This window comes from Molossus molossus, unplaced genomic scaffold (assembly GCF_014108415.1).
Source record: "Molossus molossus isolate mMolMol1 unplaced genomic scaffold, mMolMol1.p scaffold_m16_p_6, whole genome shotgun sequence".
Taxonomy (NCBI): domain Eukaryota; kingdom Metazoa; phylum Chordata; class Mammalia; order Chiroptera; family Molossidae; genus Molossus; species Molossus molossus.
Genome location: NW_023425399.1, coordinates 21,766,573 through 21,788,558, shown reverse-complemented (window position 1 = coordinate 21,788,558; position 21,986 = coordinate 21,766,573). Strand labels below are relative to the sequence as shown.

At 37.8% G+C, this 21,986-nt stretch overlaps 1 protein-coding gene and 1 pseudogene across 2 annotated transcripts in view; one reads left to right on the top strand and one right to left on the bottom strand.

Moving 5' to 3' along the window:
- Positions 1-21,986, top strand: part of CBFA2T2 (CBFA2/RUNX1 partner transcriptional co-repressor 2) — a 175,643-nt gene that overhangs the window by 89,061 nt on the left and 64,596 nt on the right. The gene's annotated exons all lie outside the window — the stretch shown is intronic.
- LOC118619509 lies at positions 768-922 on the bottom strand (annotated as a pseudogene).

Genomic DNA, 21,986 nt, shown 5'->3' with positions numbered 1-21,986 from the left:
TCTGTATTGCAATTTAGTTAGTTAACTCCAGTTAGGAAAGAGTTCTAGTTTACATTATGTATCAGGTATATTAGATAGGTTCAGTGGTTACAGTATTGAAGAACTCAAGGAACTCACATGGGCTAATGGAGAGGCACAGAAACAAATTACAGATGGTGTAATATGACAGATGACATTGTACAGATGTTTGTAAGGGGCTGTGAGTGCAGATATGGGAGAGTTTAATCCTGTCAATGTGTAGTTGAGTGCCTGGAGGGGCAAATGAAGATAGGAGGTTTGAGTTGGACCTTAGTAGGAGTTTCCAAATTGCCTAAGAAAGGGAAGGCAGGGCAATTTAGGGAGAGGGCACAGCCTGATTTATATGCTTTAGACCTCTTTAATTTCTATCAGAGATCTCCTTATAATATATAAGTAGATATTGGAACTTAGAAGTTTGCTCTGATGGCAGACATGGTTATTTGCCTTGCCAAAGTGCCCATCTATCTTCCATTTATGTTGTTTGGATTCAGTTCCCACTATAATATAGTCTTATATTTGTACTGTGCTTTTAATTTTCAAAGCTTTTTATCCTCATAACAGCCCCCTAGGGATAGGAAATGAAAACCAGGTGGTAGTGTTTCTATTTTTATGAAGAAAACTGAGACATCATCATTATATCAGCATTTTCCCCCCAAGGTAGTTCATTAAGAGGCAAGAACAGAGCATCTTAAAGATAAATTTCTATGATGACTATCAGTTCTCAGATGAGGTCTTTTTCCTTTGATTACAAAGTGTGCTGTCCAACAGGAAGAACCTCTCTGAGTCCTCTGATTACAGCAATGATTTTCAACCCTTTTCATCTCATGGCCACATAAACTAATTACTAAAATTCTGATAAGAACAGATACTACACTTGATCTTAGCCAAAAGGCCGAGAAGTGATAATTAATTACTAAAATTCTGTAGCACACCAAAAAATAAATTGTTTGCCAATCTGACATATATATATATATATAAATTTTTTTATTTTTTTATCCTCACCTGAGGACACTTTTCCATTTTTTGTTCAGGTAGAGTGGGAGGGAGAGAGAGGAACAGAGAGAGAGAAAAACATCGACATGAAAGGGACACATCGAGTGGCTGCCACTCGCATAACCAGCCAGGGCCAGGGACAAACTGCAACCGAGGTACGCACCCCCAGCGGGAACCGAACCCGGTTCTCTCTGCACCGCAGGCTGATGCTCTAACCAGTGAGCCAAACTAGCCAGGGCTATATATATAATTTTGATTCATTCACACCTGACAGCTATTGTTGTGTTGGCTGTTGTCATTTTTTTACTTGACAGTCTTAAGGGGAAAAGAGGTCACTGCCCTGACTAGTCAGGTATTGTCTGTTTTTAAAATTCTTGCAGCACACTGGTTCAAAATTGCTGGGTTACAGCCATAGTGCTGACTGATGAGACAGTGACCAGGAGGGAGCCAGCAAGGCAGACAGCATGGTTGCTGATCACAGAGCTAACAGCCCGACATCTGCAAGCTGCAGCTGTAGCCTTTTGCTACAGCATATTCATATTTCTGTTCACACTTGTGAAGAATCCCAGGGCTTGGAGGAAGAATGCAAGTTAAACTATTTCAAACTTATAATGTACTCCAACTCTAGGACTTATATTGTGTATTGGGTGGAGTTGTCCATAAGATCCCATACTTGGTACTTTTCCCAGTTCATTTATTACCATGTTTATTCCATTTCCCCATACCAATTTTAGTTTAATGCCAAAATAAGATTGTGCTATCTTAACAGATGAATTGAGTAGGTGCTAATTGCGTCACTGAAATGTTTGCCAAAGAGATTTTATTTTCTATCTGGTTTTGATCTGCCTCTACCCTTCAGCCTCTCTTGGAAAACACAGTAGAATACCTGGTTATCTTTTAGAGTGTTGTTTTTTTAAAATAGTTTTTTCATTGAGCCATGACAGCTATTGACCCTTTATATTTGTATCTATACATAGACTTTATCTATTTTTTTTCCCTAAAGGTACTTGGATTTTTAGAAGTAGTGAAGAAAAGAACTTTTTGGATTATTAAGTTTGAGGCTCTATACTGGGAAGAAAAGGATGATCTTGATGTGGAGCCAACATTTTCAAACCATGGTTTATTTTTTCTTAATCCTCAAGCCCATTCATTTGACAGAATGGGCCTGCCTTGTCAGAAGCCTTTCTTATTGTCTGTTGCCATGAGTGGTGGACTCCTACATAAGAGCTTCTTCTTGTCAGTCTTCTAACTTCCTCGGGGCCCAATTCAGATATTGACTTTTTACATTTATATATTTGTGAAGAAAGACATGAACTGTAGAAGCATACGAAGTGTCTTTGCACTATGATCAATGTTTTTATCTTTTGTTCAATTCTTGGTCACACTGTACAAACTTAATCAAGTCCTATAGTAATTCACTCTTTCAGAATCATTCAATTTAGATTTCTTTTGCTATAGTTATGGGTACTTGAGTCCAGCAAAGTTGTCACCTCATTTAAGCTATATGACCTTGGACATAATTGAACTTTTCTAAGCCTTAGTTTCTGGTTGAGTAAAATGGTAATGTTTCACATCATTGTGATGGTATTAAGAGTGTTTAGCAACATTTTTTTTGCACATAATAGATAAATGTTATAATTTACAAATGAGTAAATGGAAATGGGGAGTAATGGTAGCCAGTATAATAGTTTCTTCCTGATTTATCCTTCTCAGCAAGAAAGTCTTGCCCAACTCAAATCTTGGGTAAATTGGAAACCAGTTTCATTATCACCATGCATTAAGAAAGGTGTATAGTGTTTATGGGCATCTGAAGAAAGGCTTTTAAATCAGTTTTCCTTGTTATCAGCTGGTCACTTTTTAGTCACCATTGGAATAAATGGCTGCATAATATCAAAACATAACAAGTGAATATAAGAATAACGCGAATATGCCCTGGCCGGTTTGGCTCAGCGGTTAGAGCGTCGGCCTGCGGTCCTGAGAGACCCGGGTTCGGTTCCCGCTAAGGGCACGTACCTCGGTTGCAGTTTGTCCCCGCCCCTGGTTGGGTCGTGTGGGTGGCAACCACTCGACGTGTTCCTTTCACGTCGCTGTTTCTCTCTCTCTCTCTCTCCCCCTCCCACACTCTATCTGAACAAAAAATAGAAAAAATGTCCTCGGGTGAGGATAAAAAAAAAAAGAATAATGCGAATAGTTGCAGAAACAATATAAAACCAAAAAGTAGATGGCCTCCCATTCCAACCCCACTTTTTCTCTTTACAGCTGACTGCTTTGGTGTTTGTATACCTAATTCAAAATTTTTCCACATCTCTAAAATTTTTCTATGTAATGTTTTCTAAGGTAGTTTATGGTTGAATTCATTTATATTATTGAGTGTTAGTTTTCTTGGGAGAATTTTTTTAAAAATAGATCTGGTAAAGAGTTGAGAAGTCAGGGCTATACAAAAAGAGAGAATTGGGGCCTAAGTTGAGTTTGGAAACAAGATAAACTATTTATTTGTAAAAGGAGTCATAATGGAGGAATTTTATTAAATTAATTCTGCTTGCACCCATTTGCTACTTTTTCCTTCGAGCTTTTAGCACTTTTTTCATACTGCAAGGTTGTCGAGTTGCTATACTGTGCAGAGTCCCATGAGGCTGGCACAGCAACCCTCTGCTTGCAATGCCTACAGCTATCATCCAAAGGGGCCAAACACATGGCATCATAGTGAATTTCCAGATGTCATTCTCTCTGTTTGGATGACTGGGAGCTTAAGAAGGGTATTTGTTTTTGAATAGGAGCAAAATTGTTACTTTGGCTTAAGGCCCACCCTGGCACCATTCCCACATCTGTTATTGATTAGATGTGAATGCTGGTCAGTCAGGATGCAAGAGTGCTGGTCTGATTATCAAGCTCACCCTTCAGGATAAAATACTGTAATAAATCTGAAGGATGGCATAAAGTGGCTGTGCAGAAGATCTGAAAGAAGACCCTTTCATAGTTTTGTACAGAGTTTAAATTACGTTAGAAATTTTTGTTAGTGATGAAGATGTCATAACATCTAAACACAGAAACTGCCCTTTAGAGGGGAGCAGTAGAGTAAGTGGTAGAAGCCTTTTGTGCTGATTAAAAATAAAGAGATATATAATACATTTATAAATATATTATTAAACAAAACAAATATTTTGTTTAATCCCATGTGTTTTCATAGTTGTCTACTCTTGTGTAACTAAAGTCTTAAAATTTAGAATACTTACGTTTACCAGGAAATTCCTACTTAATTCCTGCAACCAATATCTCATCTATCCCCCTGTATTTCTATCTTATGTAGATGGAATCATACCTTATGTATTCTTTAGTGTCTGGCTCTTGTATTTTGTTTTATACATGTTGTTGCATGAATCATTCCTTTTTAACATTGTAGTATTCTATTGTATTGATGTAACTTAGTTTATCACCTGTAGATGGGCATTTGGGTTGTTTCCAGTTTTTAACTATCATGAATAAGACTCCTATAAACATTCCTGTAGATGTTGTAAACATATGTTTTAATGTCTCTTGGGCTTGGATTATTCGCTCATTGGGTAAATATATGTTTAAGTGCTAAACAGTTCTGCAGCAGTCCAAAGTGGTTGTACCGTTTTATTCTCCCCAGCATTGTGTGAGAGTTCCATATGTTCCATGTGCTCTTCAACATTTAATCAGTCTTTTTATTTTACATGAATCTGTTTCATCTCAACAATCTCTTCAAATCTCATTTTCAAAAATTAGCTTATTTGTGTTTTTATTGTTGATTTGTCAGAGTTCTATTTACAGTCTAGATATGAGTCCTTTGTTAGATTTATGAGCTGTGAATAATTTTTCTTAACTATAGCCCATCTGTCCATTTTCTTAATGGTGTCTTTTGATGTGCAGAAAACCTTAATTTTCATAAAGTAATATATCAATTAAAAAAAATTTTATGGTTGTCCTTTTTTTTTGGTAACCTGTACAAGAATTCTTCATTTGACATGAGGTCATAAAGATACTCTCCTGTTCTTTTTGTAGAAACTTACTGATTCTAGGTTTTAGTCTACAATTTATCTTGAATTAGATTTTGTGGAAGGAGTGACATAGGATTAATTATTTTTGCTTGAATACTTAGTTCCAGCAATATTTGTTAAAATGTTATATTTTTCTGATTAAATTGATTCAGCATTTTTACTAAACATTACTTGAGTAGTTTGTCTTCTAACCTTATTCTTTTTAGAGATTGTTTTGACTATTCTGTATCTTATCATTATCATATATAACTCCTGAGTGTCTATCCCTCTTGTCCTTTTGTTTTTTAATGCAGATATTGTTGAATTTCTAAAACTTTTACAAAATTGGAAATACACACTTTATGTTGTTTTAATGAAAAGTTACAGAGTAATATTATCACACAGTATAATTTCTCTTTTGTGTTTAAAATAAAGTGTATATATGTAAAGGCATGGAACAAATAACTTTAAAATAGAGTAGTGTTTTGGGTTATCTCCCATTAGAAGCAAAGCCAACATTTACCTTGTCTTTATTTTTATTTATTTTATTTATTTATTTTTTTCAACATCTTTATTGTTGGATGTAAAATGTATTACAGATGTTCCACATTTTTCCCCCATTGACCCCCTCCTCCCCACTCCCGCTCCCCTCCCACCTTTTCCCAAACTATTGTCCGTGTCCATTGGTTATGCATATAAGTTCTTTGGTTTATTTCTTCCCACCCCCCCAACTCTTTTCCCTTTGAGGTTTGTCAGTCTAGCAATGAATTTGTGCTTCTTAATCCCTTCACCTTTTTCATCCATTCCCCCAACCCCCTTCCCAACTGGCAACCAACAAAATGTTCTCTGTATCTATGAGAATGTTCCTGTTCTTCCTGTTCATTTTGTTTGTAGATTCCATTGTTGATAGATATGTATTCATTGCCATTTTGTTTGTTCATACATTTTATCTTTTTCTTTAAAAAGACCCTTCATCATTTCATATAATAACGGTTTGGTAGTGATGAACTCCTTTAACTTTTTCTTGTCTGGGAAAGTTTTTATATGTCCATCAATTCTAAATGACAGCTTTGCAGGATAGAGTAATTTTGGTTGTAGGTTCTTGGTTTTCATCACTCTGAATATTTCTTGCCACTCCCTTCTGGCCTGCAAAGTTTCTTTTGAGAAATCAGCTGACAGCCTTATGGGAACTCCCTTGTAGGTAACTAGCTGCCTTTCTCTTGCTGCTTTTAAGATTCTCTCTTTGTCTTGAACCTTTTGCATTTTGATGATGATGTGTCTTGGTGTGGGCCTCTTGGGGTTCGTCTTGTTTGGGATTCTCTGTGCTTCCTGGACTTGTATGTCTGTTTCCTTCACCAAGTTAGGAAAGTTTTCTGCCATTATTGTTTCAAACAGGTTTTCTATTTCTTGTTCTCTCTCTTCTCCTTCCGGCACCCCCAAGATGCGAATGTTGGCACGCTTGAAGTTGTCCCAGAGGCTCCTTACACTATCCTCATTTTTTTGGATTCTTTTTTCTTTTCGCTGTTCTGATTGGGCGTTTTTTGCTTCCTTATATTCCAAATCGATGGTTTGCTCCTTGGATTTACGTACTCTATTATTGAAGCTATGTAAATTATTCTTTATTTCAGTTAAAGCCTCCTTCGTTTCTAACTGTGCAGCGATCATTTCTGACTGGTCCTTTTTTATGCTCTTGAGGCCCTCACTGAGTTCATTGAGCATCCTTATAAGCAGTATTTTGAACTCAGCATCTGTTAGGTTGCTTATCTCCATTTCGCTTAGTTCTTTTCTTGGGGTTTTGTTCTGTTCTTTCATTTGGGACCTGTTTCTTTGTATCCTAATTTTGGCTGCCTCCCTGTGTTTGTTTCTGTGTAATACTTAATGAGAGGTATGGGGCTCGCTGAGACCCAATGCTGCTCGTTTGAAAGAATTTAGGAAAAACCTGAAGCAGGATCCAAGACAGGCCAATCCTATGGTTAAGCAAGTAGCAACAGCTTGGGTGGGCCTGAAAGTTGGGTGGGGCGGGGCCTCAGGGAGTCAGCAGGGCGGGGCTACCAGTGTGAGCCTGGTTGCTGGAGTCCCAGATATGGCGACTGTCTGCCGCCCCAGGGAAGGGCTCACCAAAGGAACAAAGGCCTCTTACCGCACGTTTGTCCCCGAGGAAGCCCCCTCTCCAGCCCTTGCTCCAGTGCCAAACAGCTCAGTTCTTCCCTGTATTTCTCTGGTGCCCCTCGAGCTGCCTCCCCTCCGAGCTTAGAGGGAGAGAGTCCAATAAGTCCGTGCGCGGGCCCTTTGTGGAGCTGCCTGTGGCTCCAGCCAGGTCAGCTTCCCTGAGCCTCAGTTTCTGCTGGTTTTTCCAGCCAGAAGTTATGGGGACTTCTCTTCCTGGCACTAGAACCCTGAGCGGGGCACCTGGTGTGGGACGGGGACCCCTCAGTCCTCAGGAAGGACCTTCCCAGCTGCGGGAGCCTCCTGATTTTTATACGCCACACTTGGGTGTGGGACCAGCCAGTCGTGTCGCCACCCCTCGCGCCGCCGCTTTTTTTTTTTTAATTCGGTAGTTGTAGGACTTCCATTCAGCTTGATTTCAGACGGTTTTGGATGATGGTTGTTCTGTAGTTTTGTTGTAACTTGGATGTGGTTGTGGGAGGACGCGATACCGCGTTTCCCTATGCCGCCATCTTGACCTGAAGTCTTACCTTGTTTTTATTTAAATCAAAGTTGAAGTTCTAGTTCTAATTTCCTATCTGTATTGTTTTTAACCTAATAGTCTTTGTACTAGGAAAACATGATCATTCTGTATGACACACTAAGAAACACCTAAGAGTTGACTTAAACTTTTATTATTATTATTATTATTATTATTTGAGAGAGAGAGAGGAAGGGAGAGAGAGAGAGAGAAACATCAATGTGAGAGAGAGAAACATTGATTTACTGCCTCCTGCATGCCCTCCACTGGGAACTCAGCTCACAACCTGGGCATGTGCCATGACAGGGAATTGAACCAGGACCTCTCAGTCCATGGGACGATGCTTAATCCACTGAGCCACACTGGACGGGCTAAACCTTTTTTTAAGAGAGAGAGAAAGAAACATAATTTTCTTGTTCCACTTACCTATGCACTCATTAGTTGATTCTTGTTTTTATACCTGTGATCATTATTGTAACTTAGGTTCTTTGTTTTGTTTTAATCCAGAGGAACCAGAGGTGTTAGCCTATGTTTTAAAACTCACATTTGGTAGTGGTACAAACAGCTGTCACACTGAATAATTGTCAAGTCTTGATGAGGGTTTCTGTTGCTCACTAATCTGTAGGTATAAATCTTAGTTTTAACCACATGTAATTGGTAAAAATTAGTTCTTGGGAGAGTTTATGATGTGTAGGCCATCTGTTCCCTGTTCTCACACACAGAATGAAAAGTTAGCCTTACAATTTGCAAGTCAGGCCCTGGCCAGTTTGGCTCAGCAGTTAGAGCATCGGTCAGCCGACCAATGAGTCACAGGTTCGATTTCAGTCAAGGGCATGAACTCTGGTTGAGTTTCGTCGCTGGCCCTGGTCCGGTCATGCAGGAGGCAACCAGTCAATGTGGCTTTATCACATCAATGTTTCTGTCTCTCTCTTTCTCCCTCCCTTCTACTCTATCTGATGATAAATAGAAAAGTATCTTGGGGTGAGGAATAAAACAAAATTGCAAGTCAGTGAACTAAGATGAGGAGAGGAAGGTAGGCTGAATGAAATCTCTAGAAGAGACACTTGTAACTTGGGTTTTGTATGTAGACACTCTGGACTGGTTGCAGACGCATTAGTGTATCTAGATATACTCTTCATTTGGTGGACATGAGCCTTTGTTAGCTGATTCTCAGTGGTATTATGAAACAGCACAGCATCTTAGATGATAAAATATGGTTTGATTGGCTTTATAGGATTCAGTGAAATCTTTCTTTTTTTGTGTGTCCCCACTCCAAGCTTACTTGAGGTTCCCTCCTTAAATTCTTTTTTTTTTAATGCTCATCCGAGGACATTTTTTCATTTTTTGTACAGACAGAGTGGGAGGGAGAGAGGGAAAGAGAGAGAGAGGGAAACATCGATGTGAAAGGGACACATCGAGTGGCTGCCACCCGCACGACCAACCAGGGCCGGGGACAAACTGCAACCGAGGTACATGCCCTTAGCGGGAACCGAACCCGGGTCTCTCCGGACCGCAGGCTGATGCTCTAACCGCTGAGCCAAACCGGCCAGGGCACCTCCTTAAATTCTTATCACTCAACTGCACCATGAACTCTTGAGGGTTGGAATTGCAGCTTCATCTTTGTATCTGAGTACAAAATCCTGAGATCATGTTAGCCTTTCAATGATGATTGATTAAAAAAATGAATCATCATGGCAACTTCTTGATTTAGGAATGATGGCACTACTTTTTATTAAAATGATCTTGATTTTTTTTCACATTTCTTTACAGTTTTTGCCTATGAATGTATATACTTTTGTTGTTGTTAATCCTCACCCGAGGATATTTTTTCATTAACTTTTAGATTGAGTGGAAGGGAGAGAGGGGGACCGGGGCTGGGGATCATACCTGCAACCCAGGTACATGCCCTTGACCCGGAATCAAACCCTGCGACCTTTCGGTCTGCTGAGCCAAACCAGGCAGGGCTGAATGTGTATACTGTTTACATGTTACTGTATATCCATGAATATATTATATCCTGCTCTTTCCCTTTACATAATCATATCAAGGCCTTTTCTGTGTTGTTATATGTCTCTCATTATTTCAGTAGAAAAGTAGACCCAGAATGTGCATTGCTTTTGTCACATATCATTTACATTATTTTGTGTTGCCATCTGCCGGTTCTTTATACAAGAACATTATTGTACTAATTTGAGAATTAGTTGTTTTAGTTTAGTAATTACTCTAAAGTTCCATCCACACTGTAATGGGCCTTTTCACAGGGCCACAGCCCAACCCCCATCACCTTGTCTGGGTCTCATTTTCTTGTCTGGGCAGACTGACTATATGGCTTTCTAGTTTAAACTTTTTCAAATAATTGTTAACCTATTTTTGGGAAGATGTAATTGTTTCATGAATCGATAATTTGAATAAATGTTTGGTACAGTATAAGAGCATTTTTCCTACGTTTATATGAAAAGTCTTAATATTATATTAAGTAAATCATAGCAAATATTTTTAATAATCTTGTTTCTAAAAGGGTAAAATTACATACAATTGAGAAGGAACGATTTATTGAATTTAAATTATAAATCATAGAATGATATTAGTTGGACATATTTAAATTCTAAGTCACCTTGTTTGTAGATGATCAAGTCTGTATCAGGAATGCATTTAGAAACTATTTTATCAGATGTATTCTTTCTGCAGGAAGGTCTACTGTATGCATTTATTTTTAGCACTTGCACACCCAGAAGACAGTTGTCTCAAAATGCTGGGAGCACTTTTCTGTACCCACTCTTGTACCAGTCATCACACCTTGCATTTAATTGTGGACGTGTTCTATTTCCCCTTCTTGATTGCATATTCTCATCTTTCTTATTAGGTTTAAGTGACATATTTTGGATTAGAAGATTTCTCCCATAGCCCATTGAATAATTTCTAGCCAGTTTCTTCGGCTGGCTTCTTTGTAGGAACAATAATGGTAGTAACAATAATAGCAGAAGATGATTATGTGGTGGTGGTGGTGGTGGTGGTGATGTTTTTTAAAATGGTTTGCAGCCCTGACTGGTTTGGCTCAGCGGTTGGAACGTCAGCCTGCGGTCCAGAGAGACCCGGGTTCGGGTTGGGTTTCCGCTAAGGGCGTGTACCTCTCTTGCAGTTTGACCCGGGGCCTGGTTGGTCGTGTGGGTGGCAGCCACTCGATGTGTCCCTTTCACATCGATGTTTCTCTCTCTCTCTCTCTCTCTTCCTCTCTCTCCCTCTCACTCTATCTGAAAAAAAAAAAAGGAAAAATGTCCTCGGGTGAGGATAAAAAAATAATAATAAAATTTTAAAAAAAAGGTTTGCAGTTTAGAACAGGATTATTAACTTTGTTTCCTGATGACAAAACAGGTGAGAGAGAGGCAGTTTTAATTGCGTATTTTATAGTGTACCAGTGTTTTAGGTATGCTTATTTGTTTAAGAATTTACAATATACCAAAAAATGATATTCTTTAAACTCACAGTAAGGTTTTGACAGGTTAACTGACATGTCTTTGGTCATACAACCAAATTGTTGCGGTTGTAACCTAGGGCTGTCAGTCTAAATTAAGAGCATGTTTTTACCCATCTTTGCTGTGCAGGTGGAGAGAAGGACTTTTGACTTTCAAATCTTGGATTTTAAGTCATGCGTTCTATTTCAGATAATCTGTCCCACTATTCTCTGACCCTAACTGCTTGTCAAAATTTTGGTTTCAAAAATGAGATCACTGTAACTAGATCATACTGCTTGTGTGTGAAGAAAGACTTAACATGTTAGGAATGCTTCGCAGCCCAGTGGGTGTCTTCTAATTCTTCTGTAGCAAAGAAAATTTAGTGAGAGAGCAAATGAAAATATTTTATAAGCAATGCTCCAAAGTGATTCAAGGAAATTTACCTGTTATGCTCACTATGTCCTCAATTCATTTTCAGGTTCCTTACTGTGAATATATGTATCAATTTTTAATGAGTATTGTAATCATACTGCATTAGGAGGCTTTCTCCCCATTAGTTTTGTATTGTTGCATTTCCCCAAGTGTTGAATGATTTTCATAATTATAATTTTTAATGTCTTTACAGTTCGCATTGACATGCAGGTCCACCATTTAATTAACCATTCCTCTGTGATATAAATTACTTTTTCCCTTGAGTTATTTTCTTAAGGACAAAATCCCAGGAGTGAGGTTGCGTAGTCAAATGGTATGAATGTTTTTCTGGCAGAAAGATTATGTTTTAACCCACTGATTAAATTTTTTACTTCGAAATACATTTATTTCTATACTCTTTCTTCTCAGTACATTAGTAATCGGATACTGTAACTAATGGAAAGTAACAAGCATGTAGATAATCTAGAAAGCCTTACAGTTTGAACTGGAAATAACATCATTATTTTCTCTCAAAGTTCACTATCTTGTTTTGTTATGCTTTGGCAGCGTGTTGGAGGACTGACTGAGGAAATGTGGATAAATAGATATTAAAACCTTGGCCATGGTAAATTGAAAGTTAGAAAAGAATGATTACTCTTTATGCTTGGCTATTGAAATATATGTATAATTCTTTTTTTCTTCTTTGCACTCTTTTGATCATTTGCCCCACTCCCCTAAAAAGGTAGCTAATTATGGGTAAGGCATTTTACAGTTTGTAAAAGTACTGCAAGTATGTGCTTATGTAATCCTATCAGCATTGTGATTAATTACTGTCATTTTTATCCCTTATTTTAGAGGTGAGTAAACTGAGGCCTATATTGATATTGGTTCTTTACCCAAAACAGTGAAACCTGCTCATCCTATCTTTCTCTGAACGTTTTAAGCAGAGACTGGATTCATGAAAGCCATTCATATTCTATAATAGGTTTTCCTATTGCATATGAGTTTAAAATAGAGAAAATCTTAAGGTCCTTCATAGGCAAGAATTTCTAAATAATCAAAAGTACTTAGTGGTTAGAGCATGAAGGGCCATAATAGGGAAGTAAAGACAGAAAGGCATCTCTGAATCAGGAAAAAGTTCTGTGATTTCATTTTTTTAAAAATAGTTTTTATTGATTTTTTTTTTTTTTTTGTAAAGAGAGAAAGGAAGGGAGAGAGAGCTAGAAACATTTATCAATTGCCTCCTGCACGCCCCCTAATGGGGATCATTCCCGCAAACCGGGCATGGGATGATGCTCAATCCACGGAGTCATACCAGCTGAGCTGTGATTTGATTTTTAATTTTTCTTTTTCTTAGAAAGCTCATAATTAGGGCACAAAAATTCAGGATTGTCCTAGTTTGGAAGCTATAAACTGGATTGCTAGCTTTCTAAAAGTGTATAGGAGAGTCTCCTAGAAATGTCTCTACCTAAATCTAGACTTCACTACTTAAACATGCAATACTCTTTGCCTTTGTTGATTGAAATTAGTTTTAATTGCATTCCCTTAACTTGACTTATGGAAAACATCTTGGATGTTTCCAAGACCAAAAGTTGAATCATTTACATGTATTTCATTTTTAACTTGTTATGTCTAGGCTGTTTGGGATTTAAAGCCATTAATCTTAACTCATGATTTCTGTCCCAAGACAAATGAGAGGCAGATGCTCACATCTGGACCAGTTGTTGCAAATGTTGTTTCATTCACATAGTTTAAATTGTGTTAGAAATTTTTGATAGTGATGAAGTCAGGAATTTAGAGTGAATCATTAGGTCTTCCTATTGAAAGGGGAATATTGAAACTCCCGACTCAATGTAGACATATAGACTCGATTATTATTTTTTGTTGATACTTTAATTTAAAATATGTGTTGTTTGTCTGTGTTTTGGCTTTGCTCAAGTGTTAATTAAAATGATGAACTTATAGCTCGGCCAGTGTGGCTCAGTGGTTGAGTATTCATCCATGCACCTAAAGGTCACCAGTTTGATTCCCAGTCAGGGCACATGCCCACGTTATGGGCCCAATCCCCAGTGGGGGGATATGCTAATCTATGTTCTGTCTCATCGATGTTTCTCTCCCTCTTCCTTTCTCTCTCTTTACGGTCAATAAAGAAAAAATAACTTTTAAAAAAGTGATTTTATTATAGAAGAAAAAGTAAACATTTTGGAATATTTTCTGTAAATAAAATGAAAAGCTAAAAGTACACACACATGCGTGCACACACACACACACACTTCAACCAAAGTTGTACCATTGTCATTCAGCTTGTATTTCTTTACTCCTTTACTTCTCTCCCATTTGAAAAACTTATATTGCATTATCTATTCTCTTTATTCCTTGGCTTACTGTAAAGAATGACACTATATTTAAGAGTAACACAGCCTAATCAAGCAAGGCGATGTCATAATGCAGGGATGGTTTAACGTTAAGGAGCTCTAAGGAGAAAACAATAAGTTTTATAAATAGATCCCTTCCCCCTCATAAAAAAAGCTTTTGATTAAACTAAATACCTATTTCTAATATCAAAACAACAATAACAAGTAAGCAAGTTTGTGGTAGATGGAAACTTCAAGGGTGTAAATGCAAAACATGGTTTAAACTGGAGCTGAAATTTAAAAATGCTAAAGAACAGCAGAAGATAGTTTGGGGCTATGGAAGAGAAACAGATGAATGAATCTGATATAGAACTTCAGGGTTGGAGGTCATACACAAGAAGTCCATGAGGCAGAAGGAGCACTTGAGGCTAAGGAGACACCTTCCGTTGTCTTTTTTTAAAATCCTCACCCGAGGACATTTTTGCATTTATCTTCAGATAGTGCAGGAGGGAGAGAGGGGAAGAGAGACACACATTGACAGGCTACCACCCACACGATCCCAGCTGGGGCCGGGGACAAACTGCAACCAAGGTACAGTGCACTTAGCAGGAACCAAACCCAGGACTCTCTGGTCCGCTGGCTGATGCTCTAACCGCTGAGCCAAACCGGCCAGGGCCCCTCTCTAGTCTTTATCTGTTGTGGGGCTATTTATCTGATACTGCTTCCCCCATATTCACTGTAATAACATACCTTGTTTGCATATGCATCATGCATTCCTCTAAGATTTAGGCCCATAAAAGATCAGTTGTGTGAACTCTATTTTGAACTTACATTCTATAAAGGGAAGAATAAATTAAAACTATCCTGTTTTTAATTGCTTAGCCTGAACAGTGTGAGGTCATCATTGCCCAGATTTTTCTCAAACTGAAAAAAAAAAAGATTAATTTGTTTCTTTGGTATGGGTCTGTGCTGGGCTGTATTATTTTTATTTAATTTGATTGTCAACAGCAACCCTGGCAGCTGAACAGTATTGACTGCATGTTATAAATAAGGAAACAGAGACTGAGGAAGAACTAGCAAATCCTCCATTTGAATCCTGATTTATCTGAATCCAGAGACTTTGTGTTTTCTATCACTGTATCACATTCCTACATCATAGCTGTCCAAATTGAAATATAATACAAACCACAAATATGTAAAATTTGTCCACATATGTAAAATTGATCCAGAGACATGGAAGCAGGGAACAGATTGACAAACTTCCGAGGCAAGGGGTGTGGGATGGGCAGGAAGAGATAAACCAAATAACTTATATGCATATATACATAACCAATGGGCACAGACAACAGTGTGGTGAAGGCAGGGGTGGGGAGGGGGTGTCAATGGGAGATTAAGGGGGTGGGGACATCTGTAATACTTCCAACAATAAAGATAAATTAAAAGACAGGTGAAATTACTTTAATGTATTTATGTTAATATGTCTAAAATAACATTTCAACATATTATAAAACCATTGAGATTATTTTTTTCTTTATTTTTTTTTTTGAGAGAGGAAGGGAGAAGGAGAAACATCAATAAGAGAGAACATTGATTGGCTGCCTTCGTTGAGATTTTACATTCTTGTTTTTAGTACTAAATTTTCAAAATTTGGTATTATTTTACTTATAGTATATCTTAAGTGCTCATTAGCCGCATGTGGCTAATGGGTACCATATTGGGCAGTGCAGCTCTGTATTATGAAATCCTATGCAAAAATCTACACTTGAAAAAGGTGAATTTGTACTAGGTTGTATGATGTTACAGAAAGAATCTTTGTCTTATACATGGGTTTACCAGAAACTTTCTCTAAATTACCAAAATTCAGTGCATATTTGTTGACATGACTCAGGAGAACACCTGCTCATAAACTCAAACATGTCTGTAATCCCACTGCCCTACCTACAGGGAGTTTCCAGAAAGAAGTTGAAACCATGACACCCTCAGCTAGTTTGTTTTTGTTATTGTTTTAAACTCCTTGTTTTCTCAGAAAGAGGGTTTAATAATTAAACTGTTAGAAGCCAGATTGAATCAGACATAGTGACCTTCATTTTTTTCTTGGCTTTCTAGTGACTTATCTTTTGATTAGTCTTGATAAGATACTTTTCTTCTAATATTTGACAGTAGGAAGACCCCAGAAGGCAGATCTATTACCAATTAGTGACCATGGCCAAGAACCATTTCTGAGTTGTCCACCAATGGCATGTGCTTTCTTTGTAATAATAAGGCTGCCCTGGTCGGTATGGCTAGTGGTAACAGCGTTGCCTGTGGACCAAAGAGTCCCGGGTTTGATTCCGGCCAAGGGCACGTTACCTCGGTGGCGGAGAAAAACTCCCAAGTGCGTGCCCCAAGTTCTCTAACAGAAGCTGAATATCAGCCATTCAGGTAGTTTGTCCATTAGAGAAACATCTTGAAAGAGAGTTTGATCTTTGGTACCTGATAATCCCAAGTCTGCAGTTCTGTTTTTAGGTTATCCACCCCAAGGCAGATATCAGTAGACTGTCTGGCCAGTTTTCACACTGGGGGAACATACGAATCAGTTTTTCAAGTTTAAGGAACTTATATGGAACCAAATGGAGCCCTAGCATTGGTAAGCTCTTTTTAATGTCTGAAGAATAATTATGTACCGAAAATTATATATTTGTACATCCAAGTTAACTGAGCAAGGTAATGTTAATCCTCACCTGAGAATATTTTTCCATTTATTTTTAGAAATAGATGAGGGAGGGAGAGAGACATTAATCGGTTGCCTCCTGCACAACCCTGAGAGTGAACCTGTAACCCAGACACATGCTCTAGACCAAGAATCAAACTCATGACCCTCGGTGTGTGAGCTGACACTCTAACCACTGAGCTAAACCAGTCAGTGTGTGGCCCCCCCCCCCCCCCCAATTTTTTAAGTCATCATTAAATTAATTTGATGGTTACCTTACTAATACTTGAAAGATGGTAACAGGGCATATATACCTTTGCACTGGACAGACATTTTATTTAATAGAACTTTAAAAAGAAAAAGTTAATCTTTTAAAATTTAATATTTTTCAGTCTGAGAGTAACAGCTGTGTGGCTATGGGGGAGGATAGAGCTATATAAATATAGCATCTTTGATATGGAAAGGCCTTATGGAGGGAGTTATGTGAACAAAAGATTTGATGTCTGTATTAGTCTGTGATATTCCCCAGCAATTTAAAAACAGTAATTCAGCTTCTTGTATAGTTAACACAGTTACTAGATTCATGATTTATATATCATTATACTGTCTTCATTATATACATGATGATGCATTAATAAATGTAATTTTGAGGGGTACTGATGGATTCCTATATCTCATTCTTTATACTTAGTTTGTTTCCCTAGTATCAAGTAAAGTTGTATGAGTTTTTAATATTAATGGAATAGTCTGTGGCCTAGAATTAGAGTATACATAACTTGCTTTTACTTACGCTTTTTTTTTTTTAATGATTTAAGCCTATTATAAATTTTTTTTCTTTATTGATTTTTTTTTTAGAGAGACAGTAAAGAAGAGGGAGAGAGAGAGAAACATTGATAAGAGAGAACATCAATTGGCCACCTTCTGCATGCCCCCCACTGGAGACCGGGCCCACAACCTGGGCATATGCCCTGACTGGGAATCGAACTGTTGACCTCTTGGTACATGGGTTGACATTCAACCACTGAGTTACACAGGCTGGGCTATACTTATGCTATTAATGTTAACATCATATTCCAGCAGAATTAAATAGCATGATTACCTTTTATGTCTTTTTTTTGGTCTTGTTCATCAACAATTGTTATAAAATCCCTATTCTTGCTTATAGTGTCCTAGACATGGTGACAGATGGTGAAAAGAGGACCAACAAATTGGAACAAAACTTTTGGGGAAGATTTAAATGTATCTAGAGTAGAGGGAAGGAGTTCTAGGATATGGAGATGGTATATTCACAGGATGACCACGACATATAGGAATCCCTCCTAATGGGGATACATGTAGAACTGGTCATGAGAATAGATGCTATGCATGAGTATTTAGCAACTGAGAACTGTGAAGGTCAGTCTGAAGAACAAAGACAACAGAGAATGGAAATTCTTGATGAAGTGGGTTCTTGATAGGAGAGTACAGAATATGTTGAATACCAGAGAGAGTCCAGTTAGAGATATGAGAGACTAATCTAAGATGGTGTCTGAGAGGAAAGAGAGGGTTGAGGATGAGTATGACAAGGTAGAAATAACAAGATTGTAAGGACTTACTGAAAACGGAGAGAAGATAATTAGAGAGAGAGAGAAATATCTATGAGAGAGAAAATCAATGGCTGCCTCTTGCATGCCTCCCACTGGGGACTGGGCCCACAACCTGACCGGGAATTGAACCGGTGACTTCTTGGTGCATGGGTCAACGCTCAACCACCTGTCAGGCGAGAGAAGATAATTTAAGTTCAGCCAAGCTTTGGGGATGTGCCACTTTTGATCATTGTGATTTGGTGTTGTGTGCTCTAGGTACTGCAGGTATGGTAAAGAAATAGAAAATGCTTTTATTTCCCCCAAAGATGGGCATCAATCACTTGACTGATTGGTGCAGTGGTAATAAGTACAATGAAGAAAATAACCAATATCATGGAATGGTCTGGTAGGGAGAATGGAGGTAAGTTTTAGTTAGTGAAGCTTCCTCTGCAAAAATGACATTTGTGCTGACATCTGAATGATAAGGAATCAGTCATGTAACAACTTGGTGGAAGCCAATTCTAGGCTGAAGGCACTGAAGTGGGAGTTATCTTGATATATTTAAGAAGTAGAAAGAAAGGTCAGCATAACTAATGCATACCGAAGGCAGGACAGGTATATGAGATTGGAGAGCTAGGTATGGGCTAGGTCAGCAGTTCTCAAACTCTAGTTTCAGGATCTCTTTGCACTCTTCGATTTACAAAGATTTTGTATAGGAAACACATCACATTCCCATTGGAAATGAAAATTTTGTAAATACTAATTCCTTAAAAATAATAGACTCATTACATGTTAATGTAAATAACATTTTTATGAAATTTATTTTTCAAAGCAAACTTGAATAAGAATAGTGACACTGTTTTACAGTTTTGCAACTCTAATGACTGGATTAATAGAATAAGACTAGATTCTCATATCTGCTTCTGCAGTAAGTGTCTTGTGCTCTTATTCATCATGTAGTCACTGCGGGAAAAAATCACTATACATTATAAACGAGTAAGAGTAAAGAAGGTGGATAACCTCTTATTATGAAAATTTTTTGACCTTTCAAGTGTGGGTGTGCGTGCGCGCACACACAGACACACACACACAATCTCCAGAATCCCCAAGGGTTCCCAGACCACACTTTGAGAACTGCTGGGTTGATATTTGTATTTAAGCCAAAGTAAAGAGTTTGTGTTTTATGTAAGAGCATTAGGAAGTCATTAGAGGAATTTAAATAGCTCTATGAAAAGAGGTTTTTAAATCAGCACTTTTGGCTGCTACATGGAGAATAGCTTGGAAGAGACAAAAGCAGAAGCAGAAAGAATAGTTAGGAGGCAGCTGTGGTTAGATAGTACAGGTGAGAGATGATAGTGACTTGAGCTAAAGTAGAATGATGGAGATGGGATAAGTGATTGTGATATATTTTAGAGTTGACCTGTCAGGGTTTATTGAAGTATTGTTCAAGAAGGTCTGTGTTCCAGAGAAATTGTAGCAGAGATGAGTCAGTAAATGGAACCAGAGATGCCTAGGTTTGAATTGTAGGAAAGCTGTTTGAGAAATTTATTACCATTTCTCCCTGTCTCCAGAAAAATATGTGAGAAGGATTTTATTTGACTAAGGAGAACTAGAGTTAACATACTCTCTGACAGTCTCAATTCTCTGAGTTATCTGACTTTAATTACATGTGTTTGGCCAGAACAGTAATGCTGCACAATATTAGGAGATTGAGATTCAGTAGATTGAGGGCTGTGGTAGGGATAACCTCCATGGGAAGTCAAGATGCTAATCAAATGTAATTTTAAGTCATTTCTGTTCATGTGAGAAATATTAACTTGGTGGAGACTTGAAACAGATGGTGTGCACTTGGAGTAGATAACTATATTATTCCAAATAAACATTTGCTGGAACTGGGAGGCAACAGTCCATATTTCACTTTTCCCTGTTTACATTATCAAGTCAGCTAGCTGTGTTGCTGCTGCTTTTAACTTGCATTAAGGTTATCAACAGCATTTTGATGTTGGCAGGCAATTATAATATATCTTTAAATATTAAAATCATTAGCATTGGAAGAGACCCTTTAGTTACTTTCAACATATTAGTGGCATAATGATTGTTAATACATTTCTGATGGATAGCTATCTAATTATATCTTATACTTTAATAGTATAACAGAGTACTTTCTTAGTTGTTACTTTATTGGCCTTTTAACACCTCACTCTCCTCCATGTTACAGATTAGAAAAGCAAGGCTCTGGAGTGACTTGTCCAAGCGCCCACATCTGACAAATTGGCAGAACAATCAGGATTCAGTCACATATTTTAGTTTCATGTCCAGTCTTCTGTATTCTACATTAGCCTGCCTTTGACTCTTTAAGGACATAAATATCCAGCTGGTTTAGAATTTGGTTCATTTATCAAACTGCCCTTTTCATTTTATCGTTTTCTACAAATAAGTTTTTTCATATTTTCTATATATTCTGCTTCAGCTAAGAGATTAAATTGGGGAAGGAACAAAAATTTTATATTAACTTTTATTTTGCCTATCGTACTTTAGCCATTGTACTTGTCCCAAATAAATCCTGGAGTAAGATTTGTGTGCAGTCTCTTAAATTATTTGGTATCCTTTACTACAAATAATATATTTGTTCCAACCTTCTTTGTAATCATATTTCTTGTTTGCTGATACTTTGACAAAGCAAAAATTTTAAATTGATTGGTTTTAAGAGGTATTTTCTTAACCATAAGTCTGATCCCTATAATAACCTAAACAGCTAGAATGAATTCATATGTGAATATTTATATATTTCATCTTGAAATGCAGAGTTCCTGTAGCCTCGCAGATTATACTCTTTACTTGGCTTCTGTTTTTTTTGTTTGTTTGTTTGTTTTCGATTTCTCTGGCTGCGCATTTTCTTTCTTTCTTTAAATTTTCTTTTCTGATTTGAGATATAATTGACATGCAGTTCTGTATAAGTTTAAGGTGTACCACATAATAACTTGACACAGAACTGCTCATTCTCAATCTCTTGTTAGTTTTTTTCTCACTTTCCTTGATCTCTAAAAATTGGAGTACCTAAAAATTAGTTCTTGAACCTCTACTTTAGACTCATTTCCTCTAAGATAATCCAGTTTCAGGCTTCAAATAGCGTCAATATTTCATCAGTTGACAACATTTCATCAGGAGCTCAGACTTTCCCACCCAGGCTTCATCTCCAAACTTTTATATCCAACTGCCTGTTCCAGTATCCCCATTTAAATATTTACTAGGCGCCCTGGCCGGTTTGGCTCAGCGGTTGAAGCGTCGGCCTGCGGTCCGGAGAGACCCGGGTTCAGTTCCCGCTAAGGGCATGTACCTCGGTTGCAGTTTGTCCCCGGCCCTGGTTGGTCGTGCGGGTGGCAGCCACTCGATGTGTCCCTTTCACGTCGATGTTTCTCTCTCTCTCTCCCTCCTGCTCTATCTGAACAAAGAATGAAAAAGTGTCCTCGGGTGAGGATAAAAAAAATAATAATAATAAATAAATAAATATTTACTAGGCATTTAAAATTTAGTCCTTGTCTCAAACAACCCCTCCACCCATTTTCCTTTCATAATTTCTTCTTTCTTAGTAGATGGCAACTTCGTCCTTCCAGGCTAAAAACTGCAGAAGTATTCCTTGAATGCTATCTTTTATTTACTTTTGTTTTATTTACTGCTCTATTCTCAGCAGTAGGATACCTTGTATAGTTACTCAACTATTTTTGAATAAATGAGTGAGAGAATACTAAGATTCAATTCAGGAAAATCTCAGCCTCCTTAATCAGCTTTTTTCACCCTCATCACCCCCCCCCCCCCCACT